The 23537-nt window shown below is 43.4% G+C and overlaps 1 protein-coding gene across 1 annotated transcript in view; it reads right to left on the reverse strand.

Annotated features, from left to right (window-relative positions):
• The window catches only part of LOC124554010 (TD and POZ domain-containing protein 1-like), a 40752-nt gene extending 17603 nt beyond the window's left edge, over window positions 1-23149 (reverse strand). The window contains exon 1 of the mRNA XM_047128031.1: window positions 23041-23149. The gene's annotated coding sequence lies outside the window, so the exon portion shown is untranslated. The remainder of the gene's footprint in view (window positions 1-23040) is intronic.
• Window positions 23150-23537: the final 388 nt, after the last annotated feature.

The following is a 23537-nucleotide window of genomic DNA, read 5'->3' on the forward strand; positions in this document are numbered from 1 at the left end:
GGAAGTGAAATATAGACGATAAATAATTTAGACAAGAAGAGAATAGAAGCTTTCGAAATGTGGTGCTACAGAAGAATGCTGAAGATTAGATGGGTAGATCACATAACTAATGAGGAGGTGTTGAATCGAATTCGGGAGGAGTTTGTGGCACAACTTGACTAGAAGAAGGGATCGGTTGGTAGGACATGTTCTGAGGCATCAAGGGATCACCGGTTTAGTATTGGAGGGCAGCGTGGAGGGTAAAAATCGTAGAGGGAGACCAAGAGATGAATACACTAAGCAGATTCAGAAGGATGTAGGCTGCAGTAGGTACTGGGAGATGAAGAAGCTTGCACAGGATAGAGTAGCATGGAGAGCTGCATCAAACCAGTCTCAGGACTGAAGACTACAACAACAACAACAACATCCCGACTTATTCCACATTAGGGATTAAAATGGGCCACCCTGTATATAGGAATAAACGGAGGGAGCGAGTTAAGCAATAACTAGACCAGATGAGGCCACAGTGGCATTCGAACTGATGATCCTTACACGATGTAGGGATGGTATTTCACAGGCACTGCCTGGATGTGGGTTTTATCGCCGTGCATAGCGGAGGGCACTATTCGCATCACCAGTCATATTCCTTCGCCCGCCCCCCCCCCCCCCCCCACGAGCTCTGTTCCACTCGCGGATAGCACGTGGGAAAAACGTGGACTGGAATGCCGGACATTTGCCACACTTGCCCCTTCGCCAGGTAGCGATCCATCAGGTAAGGGACGCCCTTCCTCATACTACTTCTGTCCGCTTTCAAACCGCCGTCTCCACATCTTACTGGATACAACCAGTACTTAAGGGAACTACTACTTCGACATCTTGGCAAAATACAGAGCTTCTTTTCCTAAATCTAAATATTTATAACTTTTGGGGAACGAAAGCAATTCCGGCGATTATGCCAGTATGTAATTAGCTCTGCCAAGTATAAATACAGATACTATGTCTGTACGGTAGCTTCCTTTCACGCTTACTTATTGAGATAGAAACAGTCCATCGCCATGGCAGCAACAAGAAAGGATGCTGTAAAAAGAATGCGAATGTACGCTAATGATATCTTTTTGATCGCTGCATTTGTGCCTACTTTAATAACTACAGCTGGATGCCCAAGAGACAATAAGGAAAGAAGAAATGGATATGTGAATGTTTGATAAGAAGAACGACATAATAGATATTAATTTACACTCTAAAATCCGATATCCCTTTCGGCGAAATATTAGTTAATGAAGTGTAGTGGGACATTGTTCAAAACATGACGAAGTACGTTCATAAGCAGAAATAAGAACGTCTGTGATTGACACGTCATCTAAAGTTCACGTACAATTTTAAAATGTTAGAAATAAGGAAATTTAGTAATTACAGAATGGTATGCTTGTAACGTATGTTGTCCTACATTGTTTAGCTCTGGTATTTACAGGGTCAAAGAGAAAGCATCCTAGGTTTTGGAGGGAGAAGCAGTAATTGTAATGATCTCCACAACAACAGAAACAAGAAGCACAACTTAAGGAAAAATGTAATGTGTGTTCCAGCTCACAAGCGACATTGAAGCAGATAGTTCCTGTGACTTAGTATGGACAAAGGTTATATTCGACAACCGGAATAGATTAATAACTGGCTCCTTTCACCGTCCCCCGGTCTCAGATGAAACAGTTGCTGAACATTTCAAAGAAAACTCTAGTATCATCGCAAATAGGTACCCTACTCATGCAATTATAGTTGGCAGTGACTTCAATCTACTTTCCGTACGTTGACAAAAATATATTTTCAGACACTACTGTAGAAAGAAATCAACTTCCGTAATTGTTCTAAAGGCTTTTTATAAAATTATTTTGAACAATTAGTTCACGAGGCCATTCAAATTGTAAATGATTACGAAAACACACTTGACCTCTTAGCCACAAATAATCCTGAGCATCACGACGGATACAGGAATTAGTGAACACACAGTCGTAGCAAGGCTAAATTCCGTAACAAAGAAATTCACCAAAACTAAACATGAAATGTGTAAATTAAAAAAAAAAAGCAACTACTAATTCGGTTGACGTCTTTCTAAGAGACAGTCTCCAATCCTTCCAAACTATGTAAGTGAAGACCATATGTGGCTTGAGTTCAAAGAAATAGTATCAACAGCACTCAAGAGATTCATAAATTAATAACAGACGGAACTGATTCCCCAAGGTACACAAAACACGACAAAGCTGCTGCACGATCACCGAAAAGGAACCCATAATTCAGACGAGCGCAAAATCTCCAAGATGGGCGAATTTTTACTGTGGCTCGAAATTTGGTGCGGATTTCAATGCGAGATGCATTTAATAGTTTCCACAACAAAACACTCTAGAAATGTGGCGAAAAATCCATAGAGATTCTGGTCCAATGTTAAGAAAAAAGTGGTTCAAATGGCTCTGAGCACTATGGGACTTAACATCTGAGGTCATCAGTCCCCTAGAGCTTAGAACTACTTAAACCTAACTAACCTAAGGACATCACATACATCCATGCCCCAGGCAGGAGTCGAACCTGCGACCGTAGCGATCGCGCAGTTCCAGACTGAAGCGCCTAGAACCGCTCGGCCACAACGGCTGGCTTAAGAAAACCAGCGGAAGGGTCAGTAAGTACCTTTACTGCGGGTCGGCGGCGGGTGAGGAGGGGGAGGGGGAGACAAGGGAGCCAACCCTGTGGAACACGTAAAATGGCGGCAAATGGCCGGCGTGGCAATGTCCGCACACCAAACGACTGTCTGAACGCCTCAGTGCGAGCTCTAATTTCCCGTATCTTCGAGTCGTGATCATTGCTCGGTTTGAAAGTTGGGGGTAATAATACATGCTCTACATCCTCGGCGAACATCTAATTTTGGAATTTAGTGAGCAGCCCCTTCCGTTTAGCGCGTCGTCTATCTGCAAGTGTGTTGCACTTCAAACTTTCTAGGGGTTTGTAACGCTCTCGGGATGGCTAAACGTACCAGTCACGAATCTTGCCACTCTTCTTTGGACCTTCTCTGTCTTTTCAGTAAGACCCAACTGGTAAGGCTCCCATACAGGCCGACAATACTACTCTGGACGAACTAAAGTATTGTAAGCGATTTCCTTTGTTGAAGGACTGCATCGCTTTAGGAGTCTACCAATAAACCGCAATCTAGAGTTCGCCTTACCTGTTACTTGTGTAATCTGATCCATTTGAGATCATTTCGAGTAGTCACACCCAGGTGCTTGACGGATGTTACAGCAAGATTGGTCATGTATCTTGCACTGTAATATTAATGGGGATTTTCGCTTTGTTATACGCAGTAAGTTACACTTCCTGATATTGAGAGATAACTGCCGTTGATTACACCACACGTTTATTTTCTGCAAATCCTCATTGACTTGTTCACAACTTTCGTGTGATACCACTTTCCTGTACACTACAGAATCACCGGCAAACAGTCGAATGCCGCTGTCAATACAATCAACCAGATCGTAATTCAGTTGAGTCATCTCTTGGTCTCCCTCTACGATTTTTACCCTCCACGCTGCCCTCCAACGCTAAATTTCTGATCCCTTACTGTAACAGAAAACGAGTGTTTCTGAACACTTGCATTTCTAAAATCAGTAGCACTTATTACAGCGAGTAACGCCAAGTTGTTCATTGCGCCAACCGTTTTGTAAAAGGTTGACTTTTACACGCCTGTGTTCAGTACGAGCTGTTCCCCTGGATTTCTGACTGACTTCATATCGCGGCAGTAATCATGTTCTGATATCTGAGGCAGAATTGGTGCTTCTGGCTCCGTTCTCGCCCGACTACAGTCCGATGATCGGTCCGCGGCTGCAGTCCAGAAACAACTGGCCGAGCGACCGCCGCTTCGATCGCGCGGACTGTGTGGCCTGGAGAAACTTGTTTGCTCTTATTTCATAGAATTTTCATGTTCTTCACCAACTGAAACACCGTCTTAGCTTTTCACGTCCCCTTAGAAAAATTGTACAGGACTGAGCTTAAACTGACAATATTTTTAGCGCAACGCAATCTGACTTTCAAAAATCCCTACAAAAGAATTGCCCTGACTAACATTAACCTATACCTTTCACAAATCACTTACCTCACCAAAAATCTTCATTACTCGAACTACTGCAATACAGCGAGCGCCACTACTGCCAGCTAAATAAAAATTCAAACTACGGAAGGCACTAACTACTGATAGGCATAGTTAGCAAATGAAAGATTTTAATAGAGAACAAACAATGTATTTACTTTAATAGTGTTGAAAAACCATAATATACATGTTCATGACATTCAGTCTTACAAATTTCCAAACTCCGCCATCTCTCTCCCCACATCCACCACTGCTGGCGGCTCACCAACTGCGCAACGCTACGCGCTGTTCACATCTAGCTGCCCAACACTACAATGGCAGACAACAATGTAAACTAGCCACAGACTGCACACAGTAGAGGTGGGCAACACGATTCTTTTTCCCGATTCGATTCCTACGATTCAATCTCACATTGCGAATCGATTCCTACGATTCGTTCACGATTCTTTCACGATTCATTCTAGTCTGCGATGGCACGATTCTTACGGAATGCAAAAAGTTCTACATCTTACTCACAGATGGCAGGACAGGTCTAAAATTGTCAATGGGGTTAGAATCGAATTGATAAGATAGTTTATTTATGAGTAAACATGCAATGACGTTACAAGTGTGATTCTCGATTTATACGTGTAATGCCTCAATTGTTGAAAGGTCACGTTTGATTTGATTGCATCTGTTGTTTTATTTCAGTACACCTAACTACAGACGTCTGTTTTATAATAACAAAATCTAGCAGTGAGGCAGGCGTGGTTTGGCTCATATCATTCTAAGTTTTTCTGTGCTAAGATGTCTTTCCAAGTCCACATCACCCTTGTAAATCATAACGCAGCTGAAAGCCCTCCCACACAGCAAATTTAGCTTAACTTTCATTTCTTCTAAATACATAGCATAGGTATTTGGCTTTTAATTTGTCTGAGAACTTGCCGCTGTGACTACTATTTACGTGAGAAGACGACATACTTCTAAACAATAGGATTCAGTCGTATACGTCGACATTACTTCACTTAAATTTAATATGAATCTGAACAGGATAACATTCGAAAACTCGAACTGGAAATTATTAATTAAAAAGCTTTTGTTTAAAGACGGTATTACACAGCGATCCGCCTAGAAAGGTATTGGTTAAAGTGCCTACATTCTCTCTATATAGGCTCTGTAATATTGGTCTAGTGCGACAGCCATTTAGTGGCGGGACTGGTGGAACTAACAGAATTAGCAAATTAGCAGTGTAGTAATGTCGCTGTATACGATTGTATCCTACACTTTAGAAGTATATCGTCTTCTCACATAAATAGTAGTGGCAGAAACAAGTTCTCAGACAAATTAAAAGCAAAATACCTATGCTTTGTATTTCGACGAAACAAAAGTTAAGATAAATTTGCAGTGTGTGAGGGCTGACAGTTGCTTTAAAGTGAAATATAAGGCGCTGTGGAATTGGAAAGAGCACAGAAAAACGTAGGATGATACGAATCCGCGCATGTGCACTATATAGGGATAGTAAATGGGAAATGCCTTTACGCTCGTTCCCGTCAGCCACCGCCAAGTGTCAGCTTGGTTTTCACGAGTAATATTACGGCCCACGAACTTCGTTTGTTCGTTCTGAGCTTCCTTTGTTCACACGCATCCTCCACTTGACTGCCATCTAGCGGTCGTAATCATTCGGCACGACTCGGCATGATTCGGGAAGTTGCCTTCGAAGCATAGCGTACTAAGAATCGATGAATCGTTGGAACTTGGAATCGTCACGACTCGAAAACACACAATCGTTCTTACGATTCTTTTGAACGACGATTCGTCCGTATCACGATTCGATTCTTACGATTCTTTATTTAGAGTCGTTCAAATGAATGACTCATTCACGAATCGCCACAACTCTAGCACACAGCACAGCCAGTGATTTTCATACAGAGCGCTATGTGGCGTTACCAATAAGAAAACCTAAACAGCCTACTTACACATGTAAGCACGGTCTTTTCACAATGTATTTCTGACCAAAAAGCTATTCTGGAAGCTGGAGTGCCGAGTTTTTCTAAATCACACGTTTTGCGTTGTGTAGATATTTCCACACCAACTTTCAACCTCTAACAAATATTTCTTTACATCTAACAGGGGAGCAAAATAGCAGTTTTCATAAATTTAGCTTTACAACTGTTTAATGTACCGAAATATTTTATAAAAGATTTTCATGCGCTATTGGACTCTTCGGGGCTGCATTTTCAGCAACACGAAACATATTTTATTACTTTCTGACAGAGAAACTAGATTCCAGTTTTCGCATTTCTACCCTCAACACTGCCTTAATAGCGACATTTTTCTAAACATTCTTCATCCTCGTTTCACCCCCTTTAGGGTTGAAATTTCGGGCAATACCTTCCCAGACGACGCGTACAGTGTAAGGTCCGCACCTCCTGCAGATTCCGAGTTGTTCACCTCATCTGACCTGACCCCGTCTAGCAGGGAGGAGGCGAGGACAGCCCCACACACAATGCGACACAACACATCTTACAGCGACTCGTGTACACGGTCTGTGCAGCAGTGTCCGCAGTCTGTGGTTAGCGTCCCGGGTTCGATTCCCGACCGAGTCGCTAATTTCCTTCTCTCGGGGTCTGGGAGTTTGCGCCGCCCCCGTAACTTCAGGTCATCTCCACCGTCGAGCTGATCGGCCAAGTCGCGTGAAACGGGACGGCTTTCTCCTACCGGCCGAGCAACCCCCGGTGCAAATCTCCCGGCCAACACCGCCACCTCAGTCCGTTTCCATGGTTCCGCAGCTCAGTCGGTAAAAACTAAACCCTTGTAGGCCCACTCTAATGTGTGCGCGCGGGTGTCCACGCCAGTCCACAGACAACTTTCACTATATCTATGCCAGAACGAAAAATTTATACAATTACTGTTGTCAAATGTACACTTCTGTATGATTTATACAAGCTGAAGGAAACCTCCTTCTGCCTGAAAACTTCCTGTGGTGTACACATTTTTTACAACCCAGTATTTTCCGATTCAGCGTGAAACATCGCTTTCAAACGATATGAAGCACAGGAAATGCACTGTCATGACTGTACCTGTTTACCCTCACGTGCATAACCGTAATACGTTATAGTGCTCTTTTCCAACACACTTCTCGCGTATCAATCAAATGTAAACATAAAGCACCACAAAATTAATATCGTGATGGGGCATAAGTGAAACTAAGTAGCCACCTACAGATCCAAACCTGAGACGACTTTGCGGAATGTGGTGGTGGGTACTTTGTTCACCGAAGCCGTTCTTCGCTGCGCCCTGACGTCAGTCTCGCTGCTTCCCCCCCCCCCCCCCCCCAGGAGTGAAAAGAACAGTATTTTAGTTGGCACTAATGCCCGCTGTGATACTATCCGAAACCGACAGGGTCCCCTCTCCGTTGGTAATTATTGCAGTATTACATCGGCTGCATTCTAGGCCAGGACCAGAAATACGAGGGTATTTTACTCAGTCAGCACGTACTCCAAACTATGTTACCTATTTCATCGTCAACACTGCCATAGTTCGACTTCTTAACGTACAATAACATCTGTTTCCTAAAAAAGCATTTCTGAGGGAACCCGTAATTCTCTCTCGTTTCTGTTCTGCCACTTAATAGCAAGCTGAATCTATCCTACCTACATGACCTGTATAAAGGTCAAAGTTGCCTTGTGGTATCACCGAAACAACGAGAAAACTCGTTCATTCTGAGATTAAACTGAGCACATAGAATAGTCGCCCAGACAAGGTTGCAACCCTCATTTTTACAGAAGTTGGGTTTTGCATGGAAAAAGGTTGCTAAAAGTAATTGGCGCAAGGTAGGGATACTGGAACTGTCTACCAATTCTTTTGTTGGCGTCAGATTGCCAAGTTTGCGTTGCACAGAACGAGGGTGTATCAATACGCAAGATGGCGGACACAAGTACCGGTACACTTATTACAGTCAGTGCTCAAAAACCGGTCACCTCTATACAACATGACTGTAGAGGTCTGGTCTCTTGAGTATGGAACTGTAGCGTGTCTGCCGATTCATGTGCTTTGCATCCATCGTGCTTCACAAAACTGAAGTGTCAGCAAGTTTTACAATAGTATAAGCAACCAGGCAGTGGTAACGATTCACTTTAAGTTATCTCCTTTATACAGAACATGTGCAAGCGTAACATCTGACACAGTAATGAGAAACTTACGAAATCGCCATTTATTCTGATTTTTTTTCCGATACACAAGTTGTTAGGGCTTGACAAACATATCCCTACATATAACGGTAGGTTCGTGTAGATGGGAAACAGTTTTACATTTATTGGGTACTGTATTCGAATTTCGCGAATCCGGACTGACCGCCGCTGTTTGCGAAACACGAAAATTTGGGCCGGATGTGAACTAACCCGAATGCCGCACAAACTTCCACAGCTCACGTCAATCCGGGTTCGTAGAATGCGAATCCATTTGGTAATGTTTACCACAGCTGTAATCGTGAGAAGAGAGTGTCTGCACCTCTCAAGGGCGCTGAAGTGTGATCCGGAGATGGAATTAACACGTACATTGCAAACATGGAGTTGAATTTATTTCAGAACTACGTATCACTGTATTTGGATTTAGAATCTCGTTGGGTACACTGGAATATGCAATTGGAATTATCGTGCATTGACGGAGACTAATGGGTTACGATTTCCCACAATACTGTTGTCACGGCGTACACATGAGACTGGATCTATGGCTTGGCCCACTTTAAAAGTATGCTCCCTTCTTCATCAGCGGTAGGATTAGCTTCCGTTTTGTTTTGCAAAGACGCAGTTGTATTTCTTGCACGAAAGGACGTTTCTAATGAAACCTGTAGTTTTCTTTCATTTCTATTCCGAGCTCAGCAGCGAACTGCAGTAGCGAGAGACGTCGGCACGAGAGTTTCCTGCAGCACATTCCTGTCTTCTGGTATCACGAGATCTCAAAACGACGTCGTCCTTATGTGTAAAACACAGCCGGCATCGGTAATTTCGAAATTTGTCTGTGTCCGTACGTCTTCAAACTGATGTCCGCATATAACTACCAAAACCAGGTATCACTTTTTTGTGAAAAAGCTAACGCACTCCAGAGAACAAGACGGGCTGCATGTCGTGCAGAAATATATGGCCGCCGATATGCGGTAGTCTGTGTCGGCAGCCTTTAGTGCGCACCGCGAATAAGGCACGACGCTGCTTTCAGCTGTAGGGACAATCTGTGTGCGCCTCACGCCGCCCTGCACGGCGTGTGGAGCAGCCACCAACGACGCTCTTAAAGCCCAACTCCAGAAAATAAGCTGCTTATGTGTGAGCAGTAATGAAGAGGAGATGAGGTTATTATAACATTTTCAACATTTCGCGGTCCTGTCAGCAGCTGTATAAATATTAATTTGAAATTAACAACAGCCCCAGTTGCAATGTTTACCTAGATTTACCTAGGTTTCAGCTGGGACAACCCAACCTTCTTCAGAATACAAGGAACTACGATTTTTCCATACTGGGCAACGTCAGAAACTAAAAACTATAATAGAGAAATACGTCGCCACGTTGTAATAACTTATCCGGGAAACAGCCACGGCCCCACTCCGCGACCGCAGTACGGCAGCAACGGACGTTGTACTGGTCCTGTCCACAGCCTCGAGAGCGCTTGCGCGACAGTGTGTGTTGACACTCGTACCAACGAGTACTCCTGAACTTAAAGTTTTATGAATAACCGCGTGCGGCTAACGAAATTGACGTACACGTTGTCCAGTAAGGAGCACAGATATAGCGACTGTCTGAACATTTGTAATAGTTTGTTGGACGTCAAAAGTGAAGGGACCAGGCCGGTGTGGCCGTGCGGTTCTAAGCGCGTCAGTTTGGAACCGCGTGACCGCTACGGTCGCAGGTTCGAATCCTGCCTCGGGCATGGATGTGTGTGATGTCCTTAGGTTAGTTAGGTTTAAGTAGTTCTAAGTTCTAGGGGACTGATGACCTCAGTAGTTAAGTCCCATAGTGCTCAGAGCCATTTGAACCATTTTGAAGGGACCAATGCGTTTACTATTTTAAGCCAACCTAGCATATTTGAGCTAAACATCGAACTTGACCGCATGGGGATAACTACGGGTTTGAAATAACGGATAATCCCAGCTATTCGGCAAAACGGGAGTGCTAAAACATGTTGATTACTCCCTACGATTATGGCGGATGGAATAACGGTTGAACACCTTCAAAAAAGTTTCTGCTTCGCAGCTGCAGCTGGTAGTTAACAAGGTTATTTTTTGTCATGAAGTACGGGAACTTCGCAATGCAAGAGCTGAGTATTATTCGGAGGGTTGAGTGCGTGAGGCGTTTGCACCAAGTGTTCAGCGAATGTCGAACCACGCTTGCCATCCGCAACTTTAGGAGGGATAGGCTCCTTGTATCTCGTTAGTAAGGCTCTTCCTGTTTGGCCGATGTAAAATTTCGGACAATTGCTACATGCAATCTTGTAAACTCCAGATAATGACAATTTAGGCTTTTTTAAAGTGTGAATCAGGTTCTTCTGCAGCCTATTATTAGTAGGCAAAATTGTCTGGAACCCCTGGTTCTTTAGAAGACGCCCTATTTAATATGAAACTTTACCTATGAAGGGACTAACTTCTGGCATGATACCTAACGTGATACTTTGTCCCATTATGATTTACTTTCCTGTCATTTCAAGGTCTTAACCGTTATTTCGCGCTGTTGTTTCAAGGTTTGCCAGTTCGTGTTCGAAGGCTTCTGCGGATAGGGGAATGGATATCGCTCTATGTATACTAGAACGAAAAAGTGCCATTTTATGCGCCAGCGGGTGTGCAGAATCGGCAGATATGACATTTTTTCAACCTATGCTTCCTGGAGATGATGTCGTATTCCATGTCATCGACTATAGATAACTTAAGATCTACTACGTCCTACTCGGTGACTCGTTTTGAAGAGTAAAAATAATTTTCTCGTGGAGATCGTTAAACAGTACCAGTATCTGATCTATGTCTTCTTGGGATGAGTCAATCACCAAGAGAATATCATCCACGTATCTCGGCATACAACTATTTTCTCCGCCATCTCTATATTACTAACAAAAAATTGAGATTCTATCGTATCCATGAACATATCGGAAAGAATCCCCGCTAGAGGGCTACCCAATGCTAACCCGTACGGTTGTGAGTATATTTTGTTTTTAAAAGAAAAGTAATTGTATTTCAAAACAAGGCGCGGGAGATTCATGAGCTCATCAATTTCAATATCTGACAATCTCTTATGGAAGTGTAAGTCCGATCTACAGGTACGTTGGTGCGGAGGCTGGAAACATCGAAGGGGGCCAGCTGGGATGTGGCGTGGCAGATTACGTTATTCAGTTTATTTGCCATTCGACAGAGTTTCTGAAAGTAATTTTTCCGGAAAGCGAAGTTGTCCTTAATTTTGTAATGTAAACAGACAGCCAGCTTGTGGTACGTACTATTTGCACTGTCCACGATAGGACGTATCGGATGGAAGTTTTTGTGAACTTTCAATTGTCTCGTTAGTCTGGGAGGCTTCGGGTTCATATTCAGGAGTCATTTCTTTAGAAACACTCCTATTAATTTATTACTGTTCTGCAAACCTGTTCTTATCTCTTTACGTAACGCTTGAGTAGGATCTGATTCGATGGAAGTAATGCCATTTTGATCGAAAAAATGGCTGTTTTATCTATGTATTCCGCTTTGGAAGCTATAATTAACGAGTTCCCGTTATCGGCTTTCGTAATTAGGGCGCCATTATTTTCCAGTTTACGATTAATACTTTTCACCGGTCTATAACGTAACGCTTTGATTGAGCGACAGATCATTCATTTTCAAAGATTTTACAGGATTATTAGCCAAACCGCGTTTGAACATTCTTTGGCGGTTTGATACACTCCAAGCCTAATTTAAGGCCTACTATGAAATTGTCTACCACGTGTGGTTCTTTAATCGCAGGTGCGATATTGAATTTCAGCCCTTTGGACAGTAGCTGGGTCTTAGCTGTTGAAAACATTATAGAAGTTTTATTACTAACACGTTCACAGAATGTGGGTGTGAAACCTGTATTATTGGAACACCCTTGTTGGTTACCTCTGATAACACCCTTGGACAAATTTGACAGTTTTTTCGCATGCCTTGCAGCGATTTCGCCTTTCTGTTTGGCAATGACATCAGTGGCCTGTGCCCAAAAATCATCTATTTGATAATTGGAAGACTTCGAATAGTGCATCAATATTTCAAGATACAACAAATAAGCTTTCTCGTTTAATTAATCTTTCTTTGTATGCAATTCCACAACCACAATTCTGTTATTGAAGATCTGAGCTATGAATTTCTTTTTGAAAGTAGGAGATTTGTAATATAATTTTCCTACATAATTGCGAGTACTAGCATGGCCATTTCATTTATTAACTAGTGTAAACAGAATAACGTGACACCGAAGTTTGTCAGCGGATATTCCATGCCGCAAAACACAATCGTTCTTTCCGTTGAACAGACAGCACGGCTCTTATCAGAGCCCCATCTGAGAAGAAATTCCCATGTTCTAGGTCAAAATGCGAGTAGATTTATGTTTTGTACAACATCTTCACATCCCCCCTTGGCGCCCCCGCCCCCCCCCCCCCCTCCACAGAGATAAAACGCGACGTTGTTAAGGCGGTAACGAACGGAAGAATTTCGAAACACTGACTACTTCTAGCAGGGTAGAGAGGTGGTGAGTCCCACACAGCGTATCCCAGACCGACTCGTGTTCACGGTCGGTGCAGCAGTGTCCGCAGTCCGTGGTTAGCGTCCCAGGTTCGATTCCCGGCCGAGTCGCTAATTACCTTCTCTCGGTGTTTGCGCCGCCCCCGTAACTTCGGGTCATCTCCACCGCCGAGCAGATCGGCCAAGTTGAAGGAAACGTTCTTCTGCCTGAAAACTTCCTGTGGCGTACACATTTTTTACGCGCCAATGTTTCCCGGCTCAGCGTGAAACATCGCTTTCAAACGATATGAAGCACACAAAATGCACCGTCATGAATGTAACTGTATACCGTCATGTGCATAACCGTAATACGTTACAGTGCTCTTTTCCAACACACTTGTGTATCAATCAAGTCTAAACCTAAAGCACCACAAAATTAATATCGTGATGGGGCATGCAGTAAAACTAAGAAACCACCTACAGATCCAAACGTGAGACGACTTTGCGGAATGTGGTGGTGGGTACTTTGTTCACCGAAGCCGTTCTTCGCTGCGCCAGTGTTGCTGCTGCCGCCGTCGCCCCCCACAGTGTGCTCGCAGCAGCCGGTTTCCACCAGCCTCGCCGCGTGACGTCACCCGCTGACCCTGGACTGGCGACCCGCAGTTGTCTGCACTGCGCGGACGCCCGCTTCCTGCCCACAAACCGCTGTTCCGCCGGACCAGCGCGTCTCCTCGAAGCTTCCAGGCTTGCAGCGAAATGACGACGACGACGAGAAAAATCGAGAAACTGCGGCCAATAAAGACGCCTTACCGAGGATCACCCTACCCACGCGCCATTCGTGGGCAAAAGAGGAACCTAAATTTTTCCTGTCTGTTCCCTTGTGCTGCGCCGAGTACGCTGGCCGGAACTTATTCTGTAGCGGCTGTTTTTTGCAGTAACCCTTATATATTTGCGCTGCTCAGTTTCAACAGTTCCCAGTAAGTGGCTGTTGTCTGCGCTCTGATTCGTTGATGCAGAAGAGACTGACCGGTCGCCGTATTCCGTTTTATACTACCGGAGCACTGGTGCCACATTTAGTGGCTTTGTATTTAACAAAGAGCAAGGAAAAAATCCCTCTAAATCTCGTAGCTACAGGTACGAATTCTTACAACATAACCGCGCAGAATATCCTTGTATGACGTCATCCCCGCAAGCTGCACTTACTTTAGGTTCAAATACCAAGTTTAATTTCTGACGCTTCAAACTAAGCACAGTAAGAAACTAACTACAGTAAGGTCCGCACTGTGGATCACCACACAAAAACTGTCAAGAGTTGACGCCATCGTTTTCTTTAGTCCTGTCTGAAATATTTCGGTAGAGAAAAGTCACGTTAATAAAGCTTTGCGTGAGTTTATAAAAACAGCACCGTTCATCATGTAATGAATATGTTTTTGAAGCACCTACATAAAAGAGGATACAAGGATGGTAGTAATTCTCTTTTAGCCAATTTAGAGACTAACCGTCCATAGATATAATTTTCATGTTTTATGTCCATCTAGGTGGTAACGATTATTCGCATATTTTTATGTAAATAAGTAAAAAAGAGGAAATAATTTGTACACGCAATAAGTGTAAAGAAATATGCAATACTAATTTCTGTAAGAGAAAAAGAAAGAGAAACAGCTGTTTGAAACTGACAGATAAGGGGAATGAAATCCCTGATTTGCCAGTCGTCTTGTTTCCTTGGAGTTGGCAAAATTTACACGACGAAAGAAAGAAGGCATGAAGGTCGGGGGCATATTTTGATAAACAGTAAGGAGAACGATATTTGCTATCAGCAGATTTGCCCAAGTATTACGCATTTTAATCGTAAATAAACGAGAGACGGACTTATTCGTGAGTGGTAACGAGAATTCATTGTATCAGCTGTGCAACTCAGAGACAAGCAAAGGTCGTGCAGTGCTTTATAGGGAACGTTACTTCACGTACTGTGGCATTTCGTAACTTGTAATCGCAGTTTTACGTACGGAAAGGAACGACGCTTCAGTGATACTGTAAGTGAACTAAGGGTAGGTAGTGCGTGAATTACAAGTTACTGAACAGCAACACTGACAGCTCACCATACACTAGGTATTTACGCGTTAGAAAGCAATTGTGTATAAATTTCTCAGCACTATTTTGAAAGAAGAATAATGCCATTGATGCAGTGGTTTCCGTACTTGGCTCTCCACATAACGAACTTCTACATCCGATTTTAGAATTCAAACACTTACACTCGACGTATCAACGATACCCGCGTCTTTGTATACGTCAGTTACACGCGGAACTGCATCGTTTACATGTACGTACAGAATTAACTTGTGTACCACAGAGGAGTAGTATGGGTTCAGTAGAAGTAGGCATATACTCATCATTTACTTACATTATCTTTCATTGCTTACGGAACGATTCCCGACAGTAAGGTACACAGTGTATGTACTGGGATTGAAGTCAGCACGTGAAGTGTAAGCAAGCGCGTTCAAAAAGTAAGAGATTCTGTGAATTAAAATTAGGCGCTGCAGTGATTAATTGTAAGGGCACAGAAGTACTTTGATGGTTAACATTTCGCACGTGTTCTTGGAGGCACATTACGTGTACAGATATTACGTACGTTATTGAAATAATCCGTAAATGCAATGTTGTCAACCAGACTGACTAAGAATTTAAAGACATCTTGGCCTTGTGTAAAATGAGCAAGGGGATCGAGATCATGAGTTGGGCTGCTCAGCACCGTACTGGTGCTGAAACTAAAGACGACGGGTAAAAGGCGAGACAGAGGGCTACCATGAACTATTCACTCGTTTCCAGAATTCGAATTTTTCCGAAGTATTACGTGTACGAATATGTTTGCATGCCATTACGAATTCAGCGCCTTGCCAAAATGCCGACAAGGCAAGACTTTTCATGTGTTGGAATATGCGAGGTATTTGACCAAATGTGGCAGGTGCAAAAAACCGTGTGAGGGTTGGGGGGGGGGGGGGGAGGGGGGGGGGGGCTGAACGAGATTTTTGTACGCAGTCCACACAAGTCAACAGCACGCAAAAGCCACGAACTCTTAACACCGCAGCAAAGTGTGTGGAAGACAGTGCGTCGGCGGTTACACTCCAAACCGTACCGTCTGTATCCGTTACAACAATTAAAAGTGGACTGTTACGGCCGGCGCCTTCAGATTTGCGCCACATTGGAGGCATCAATTGAGTATGGACATTTCGCCCCCACGCTGATATTCAGCGACAAAGCAATTAACACTTTTCTGAAAAAGTTTATGTCCGCAATGTGAGAGTGTGCCGAACTGAAAATCCTCACCAAATTTCGGTGCATGAGCGCGATTCGCCGAGGGTTAATGTACCCTGTGCAGTGTGACAGGCGAAGCTGAATGGGCCGTTTTAATACTGTAAGACAACTGTGGCGGGTACATCTTATGTCGATATGTTGCAGTTGTTTCGACTACTCATTCCTTCAGGGAGCATCGATGTTTGTTGCTACCTAAACTACGAAATTTCGCATCGCTGGATTGGCCGTAGGCGGTTAACGCAAGTACTGACCAGCTTGCAAAAGCACTTAACAATGGATGTTTGAAAATCTGAAACTGGTCACGGGTTTGTGTAGTTAAACTGTGTGTGTTGTAAATTGCGGTTGTCTCCTATATTTAAGTCATAATGTTTATAATTCTACTACAGCCCTGTTTCTCTTAATGTTTATTTTCGAAAATCTATCGATTAAAATAGGGTTTCATTGCACTGTGGCTGACTCAAATGAACTTGAAATATTAGCAGAAGACCACTCGATCACTGATTACACAAAATAAGAGGCCATACAGGATGTTACCGAGAACTCGCGCCACAGGTATGTATGCACGATGATCTTCAGAGCCATTTTGTTTCTGTTTAGACCACTCGGCCAATGGGCTTGCGAAAATTTGAAAGGGCGCGAGACACAGGAACGTAACAGTGAGACGCAGTACAAAAAACAGACAAAAAAACACCGCGGGCGGGAGAGCGCGGTCTGCGCCCGTCCGGAGAGTGGGGGCTGCCGCTGTCTGCCGTGCTCACGTGTCGGCTGGTCGGCCGGCTGCACAGGTGTGGACCTGCCTCCACACCAGGGGCAAGCGGCGCCCAGCACCGAACCTGCCGATTCCAACTGTGCGTCACCAAAACGGACATACAACACTCTTCGAAAGCTAACATGAGTGTGAAATACGTGCCACACAAAAATTGTTACTGTAACATTCGATTTCTTTGGCTCCGCTGACTGACAACCATACTGTAACCTGACAACCTGTACCACAACTCTGGCTATGCAACGGATCACTATTCCACCACAACACTTTACAGAAAATAATATAGCAGCCACGCGTTGTGCTGTATCCGTGAGTGTGTGTGACGTCACGCAGCACACCATTACGCCACAGGTCAATCCCGACGGCCGCTATCAGCAGCTGCGAGCTGCTCCAGTTTAGGCAGCCGCCTGTACTGGAAATACGGGTACTTGCAGAGCCTTGATGCTTTGAGAAAAGTGAAACACACGACGGAAGTCTGAGAAAACTGCAGATTTTTTTAACTGATTAACTACTGAATGGTGCATCACCAAATGGACCACCAAGGCGACAGCGAAATTTTCGCGAACCGTTTTTTTTCTTCATCTGAGACACTGAAGTACCGGGTGCTCATAAGTAAAATGCAGCTACTGACCCAAGTCCACTGTGGTCTGTGAGTATGGTAAGGCAGCGAAACACTGTAGACGTGCTAATGCGTTAACGCGAAACCAGTTGGCGCCGGAGGAAATCAATTCCAACGTTGGTTAGCAGGTGCGAATCTGTCACTGTGCAACACCTCGCGGAAGTCTCCGGTGCTCATACTGAACAAGTTCAGCAAGTGGCGGTTAACAATATCGACATTCTGCCTTTCTCACTTGTTTGTCCCTTCCTGTCCACATTCCGTTCCCAATGCATTAGATATGGGAACATTTCTTTCCAGTGTAAATCGGTTCCGCAAGGGCGCATTAGCATACCAAGTTTCGCCGCCATACAGCAGTTACAGCCCACGATGGACCTCTGTGAGTGGCTCTTCAGACTACAAGCACACAGTGGTACAGCGAATGACGGACATTAGCCACGCTGGACATTTGCCACACTCGCCCCTCCGCCAGGTAGCTTGACTAGCGATCCCTCAGGTTAGGGACGCCCTCGTACTACTTCTGTCCGCTTTCAAACCGGCGTCTTCCCATCTTACTCGATGCAACCAGTACGTAAGGGGGAAATACAGAGCTGCTTCTCCGAAATCGAAACATTTATAACATTTGGGAAACGAAAGCAATACCGACGACTAAGTCGGTATGTGATTAGTTGTGCCGAGTATAAATACAGATCCCTCTATCTGTACGGGCCGGCCGGTGTGGCCGTGCGGTTAAAGGCGCTCCAGTCTGGAACCGCGTGACCCCTACGGTCGCAGGTTCGAATCCTGCCTCGGGCATGGACGTGTGTGATGTCCTTAGGTTAGTTAGGTTTAATTAGTTCAAAGTTCTAGGGGACTGATGACCACAGATGTTAAGTCCCATAGTGCTCAGAGCCATTTGAACCATTTTTTTTTTGTCTGTACGGTAGCTTCCTTTCACGCTTACTTATTGAGATAGAAACAGTCTATTGCCATGGGAACAACAAGAACGGAAAGATGTAAAAGAGAGTGCGAATGTACGCTAATCATTTCTTTTTGGTCACTGCAATGTGCCTACTTTAATAACTACAACTGCATGCCCAAAAGACAATAAGGAAAGAAGAAATGGGTATGTGAACGTTTGACAAGAAGAACGACATACTCCATATTAATTTACTCTCTAAAATCTTGTGAAGAACATTAACTACTTCCTTCTCGCCATTAACGGTGTTCCACCCGCGTGTTTCATTACGAAGCAGGAAGCAGTGTAGTCCATTTTCGCGGTACGTATGAACAGCGAGACAATCAGAGCACAAGTACTGGTTACAGAGACACTGACTGTACACAATTTTTAAGGTAAAAGTTACGTAGGTAAAGTACGATTAAAATAGACGTTGATGGCTGTTAATACGTCAGAATGTCTGACAGGTTCATCCACACTGACATAGTAGTAAGGTATCGAACACTTAAGTTGGACCTACTTCCAAGAGCGGAGCACCACCAGTGGTAAGAGAGCTACGGCTGCTGACCAGTCAGCGCGCTTGCGTTTGTTTACATCTGGTTTGCTCTTATGCTTAAGTACATGCTACATACGAACCCCGTAGCCCCACGCTTTATTTCGCATTCACGTTCATTGTCTTACCCGTCTCACAGCCATACCACCTTACTCCACACCAACCTAGATCTCTCGCTGTGCTACGGAGTACTGAAAGCTTGTTCCCAACAAATAAGTAGGAGCCTCAGCCAGATATGTATTTTTCCTGATAGACTGAAATACGCTGTTGTTCAAAAACTGCGTAAAAATGAGGGGTCGACAGAAGCGTCCGATCCCACGCGTCGGCTTTGACCCGTGACGTAAGGGTGTCGTGTGTGACGTCACGACGGCGCAGAGTTTGGTTTGTGAGTGTGGCGTGTTTGTAGATGTCGTCGTGTTGTGGTTTGTTGTGCTCTCTGGTGGTGTGTTCAGGGTTTTCGTTCGTGTGGTGTAATGGGCTCAGTTTGCTTTTGTTCATTATCCAGAATTCTTCGAGTGTCGGCTGTGTTTGTGGTGGAATTCGTTTCAGTGAGTTAACGATTTTGTGTGAAAGTTAATTTAGTGTTCGCTGTACATCGTGTGGTAATTTTAGTAAAATTAATCGGTTGTTGTTTTTGTTCAGGAATGGATATGACGGATAAAATTAACAGTGCACAGGTCAAGGGAAGTGTTCGATCCCAATGTGTGGCTGCGTATGTTGGTATTGGTATCGGGAGATGTTTTTCGAGCTATATAGGCCAAGGAAAGTGTTTGATCCTCATTTATGGGATCGGGAGCTGCTGTTGAGCTATATAGGTCAAGGGAAGTGTCCGATTCCAGATGATATTGTGTTTAGTGGTATTTGGAGAGTTTTGTGTTGTTTTGTATTGGGGTGGGTGTCTAAATTAGTTTATATTTAGTTTGCCCCCACCCAAAAACACCCCATTTTCCGCGCTTGTCCCGTTAGTGTCATTAGGCTTTTTGTGGAAAGTGTGTGTGTTTGTTTTTCGATTTTCGTCCTCATAATGTGTACGTAACGACTTTATATGCGCCATATTGGAATCGTGGTTTATGGTCGTTTCCGCCATATTTGTGACGTCAAAGCAGATGGGCGGGATCGGACGCTTGCGTATTGCCAAAATGGGGATAGGTCTGATGCTAAGAACTACCAGCCAGTCTCACTTCTGATAGCTTTATTCAAAAGTCTTGAAAAAGTAATGTATTCAGGAGTAGCATCACGTACCTGTAAAAATGAAGTACTAACAAAATGTCAATTTGGTTTTCAGAAAGGATTTTCAAGAGAAAATGCTATAAATATGCTTTCACTGATCAATATTAAATGCAGTGAATAATCAAACATCACCCATTAGGATATTTTGTCACCTCTCAAAGGCTTTTGATGGTGTGAATCATGAATTTCTTCTACACAAGCTTAAGTATTGTGGCATGAATGGGACAGTGCACAAATGGTTTAATTCATATTTAACTGGAAGAATGCAGAAGGCTGAAATTAGCACTACAGATTGTCTGCAAAAATCAGCAGAGTCCTTTAACTGAGGAGGTATCAAGAATGGTGTCCCACAGAGTTCAGTCTTGGGTCCCTTACTGTTCTCAATATATATTAATGACTTGCTACTCTATATTCATGAAGATGCAAAGCTAGTTCTTTTTGCTAATGATACAAGTACAGTAATCACACTCAAGGAAATTATAAATAATGTTTTTCACAAAATTATTAAGTGGTTCTCTGCAAATGGACACTCATTAAACTTCGAGAAAAAACAGTGTATGCAATTCTGTGCAGTAAATGGCGTAACAACATTGATAAATATAGGCTATGAAAGCAAGTTGTTGCTAACGCAAAGTATTCAAAATTTCTGGATGTGTACACTGATGAGAAATTGAATTTGAAGAAACATCAATTATCTGCTGAAGTGATTAGGTTGAGCTACTTATGCTACTGGGGTTATTGCAAAATATTGGTGACGAACATCATTAAATTACCCTACTATGCCTATTTTCATTCACTGCTTACACATGGTATCGTATTTGGGGGCAATTTGTCACTAAGAGGAAAAGTATTCATAGCACAGAAGGGTGTGATCAGGCTAACAGCTGGAGCCCACCAAAGATCACGTTGTGGACATTTATTCAATGAACTTGAGATATTCACAGTACCTTCGACATACATATATTCATTTATGAAATTTGTCATTAATGACCCACCCCAATTCAAAAATAACAGCAAAGTGCATAGCTACAACACTAGAAGAAACGAAGATCTTCACTACTCTGGATTAAATCTCACTTTGTCACAAAAAGGTGTGAATTATGCTGCCACAAAAATATTTGGTCATTTGCCAAACAGCATTAAAAATCCAGCAGATATCTAAACAACATTTAAAAGAAAATAAAAGTATTCCTGAATGACAGCTCCTACTGAATAGATGAATCTTTAGACATGAAGTATTAACTATAAAAATATTTACTATTTTGTGTAAAGAAAACTTAGCCCTTCTTTGTGAAAGTTTGTCTACAACCACCTGCATTGCTATTTTTCATTTACTTCCACAAAAGACGATGAAATTACTCTTAACGTATTAATGTCAAGAGATCTGCTTGCTGTGATATAAACTGTGTATTCCTTCCTCTACGCAACAGCAACACACTTCATACTGTAGGCAACTACAGATGTAACAATGCGTTCTTCTTAAAGCCTCAACAGTTGAATAATTGTTTGTCCTAATAAAGTATTACTCAGCAGCACCCGTTTGGTTTCAGTTTCTCCCAACTTATGTTTTGATGAAACAGTCCACAGGTGAACTGCCTGTTCGTAGTGTCCAACGTGCACGCTATGAACCGAAAGTACAGCTATGGACTGTTCCATCAAGAATATATATAATAGTTGAGTTCTGCAGTGAGATTTGTAACTAATACTCTGTATTTTGATATCGTTCTGAGCAATGACAAACACTTATCAGAAAAGATTCTGAGGATGGCTGGTTTTACTGCAAAAATGTTTGAGTACTGGTCCTTTACGTGGGATACTGCTTCACTCGTCCAGATACCCCCTTAGCAGAAAACCGACTATTTTTTTGGGAAGTGTATGGCACAGTCACTGCCTGGAGATGCACGATTATTAACAGAAGTGAAGACTAAGCCCCTAACGACGGGCATTTGACAACCTTTCTAGCAAGAGGATCAATTTTAGGTCATCGTAAGAATTCATTAATTTCTCCACTTACACGTATAGAACAAAGACGAAATGGAGGGTAACATTATCTGTCTTACTGAGTAACCAACAGACTACGTTGTCACCAAAAACATTATTCTAGAAAAGTGAAAATATCGAAATTGAATGGAACAGCGTTCTGTACTAAAACACATTTGCGTGGCTTAACGTGCTGACGATTGCTAATGCAGGACTGGGAGAAAGAAGCTGACATATCAGTTGTACTAAATTCGGCAGTTTTCGTGGAGCTGACTGCTTCGGAAAATACCGGATTCAATGCTCCACTATCGAACTGTCAAAATGCGTCTAGCTTGGTTTGATTTCAAACCATTAGGAATAGGATCAGACTGTCCCTAGGTCTACGCAGTATCCTGACGGAAAGGAATTGTTTAATTTCTCAATAGTCGAAGTTGCCATAGCATCTTATCTACTTGTACATGCAGTGTTCCGTCATTGTGTTCTGTTATTCCTAATACGCAGAATAATCCTTTTATGGATCACATGTGTACAAATACGAACCTATATTTCGGAAAAAAAATTCAACAAAATGGCGCGAATACGAGTAGAAATCTCGTCCGAGCCTATGCTTTTTCTCTCATGCCTAAAGTCCGTAGAACAGCAGAATTAATAGGAATGTCGGTAGGACTTTAAAATAAGATTTGTAATACGAAATTCGTTAGTATTTTGAGAGTGTAATAAACGAACGCGGTTTGCTTTATAAGCGATAGTCTCCATAGTGAACGTAAATGAAACCTCACAGCTATCGTGACTTTGCAAAAACAAACCAAAAGAAAACAAACAAAATAATTCAACACTACAGGAACGCATGAAAACAGTCGTCCTTACCTTATTAAGGGTGTGGGTGCAGCAGAAGAAATTCTCGGCGCAGAAACAGCAGCACGAAACCCCAACGCAGAACGTCACACTGGACACGACTCACTACAAATGCGACAGACGCCTGGGCTGTGGCACGCAGTCAGTGCTGCCAACGGCTGCGAGGCCGGCAGGTACCAACTGCAGTCTGCTACGGGGTCCTCGGACAGCGGGCAGCGCTTCCAGGGACCCCGCGCAGAACGTGCGAATGTAATACGAAGACTGTCGTCCTAATTTTGTTATTGCGGACAAGCTGAAAAAAAATAAAGTAACATGTTTGTGAAAGTACTTTTCACGTAATGTAATTCAATTCTACGCTCACTGTGAAATGACTATGGCCACTGGAGTGCTTCTCAGAAAATTATGCCCGCACCGAGGTAGAGGGAACCAGCGGCTGAGAGACGGACGCGCCGCAGCAGTATCTGTTGCCAACACACGGCCGCTGCCCATGCGTCAATTCCATTCATTGC

Source organism: Schistocerca americana, chromosome 11 (genome assembly GCF_021461395.2).
Source record: "Schistocerca americana isolate TAMUIC-IGC-003095 chromosome 11, iqSchAmer2.1, whole genome shotgun sequence".
In the NCBI taxonomy this organism is placed as follows: Eukaryota; Metazoa; Arthropoda; class Insecta; order Orthoptera; family Acrididae; genus Schistocerca; species Schistocerca americana.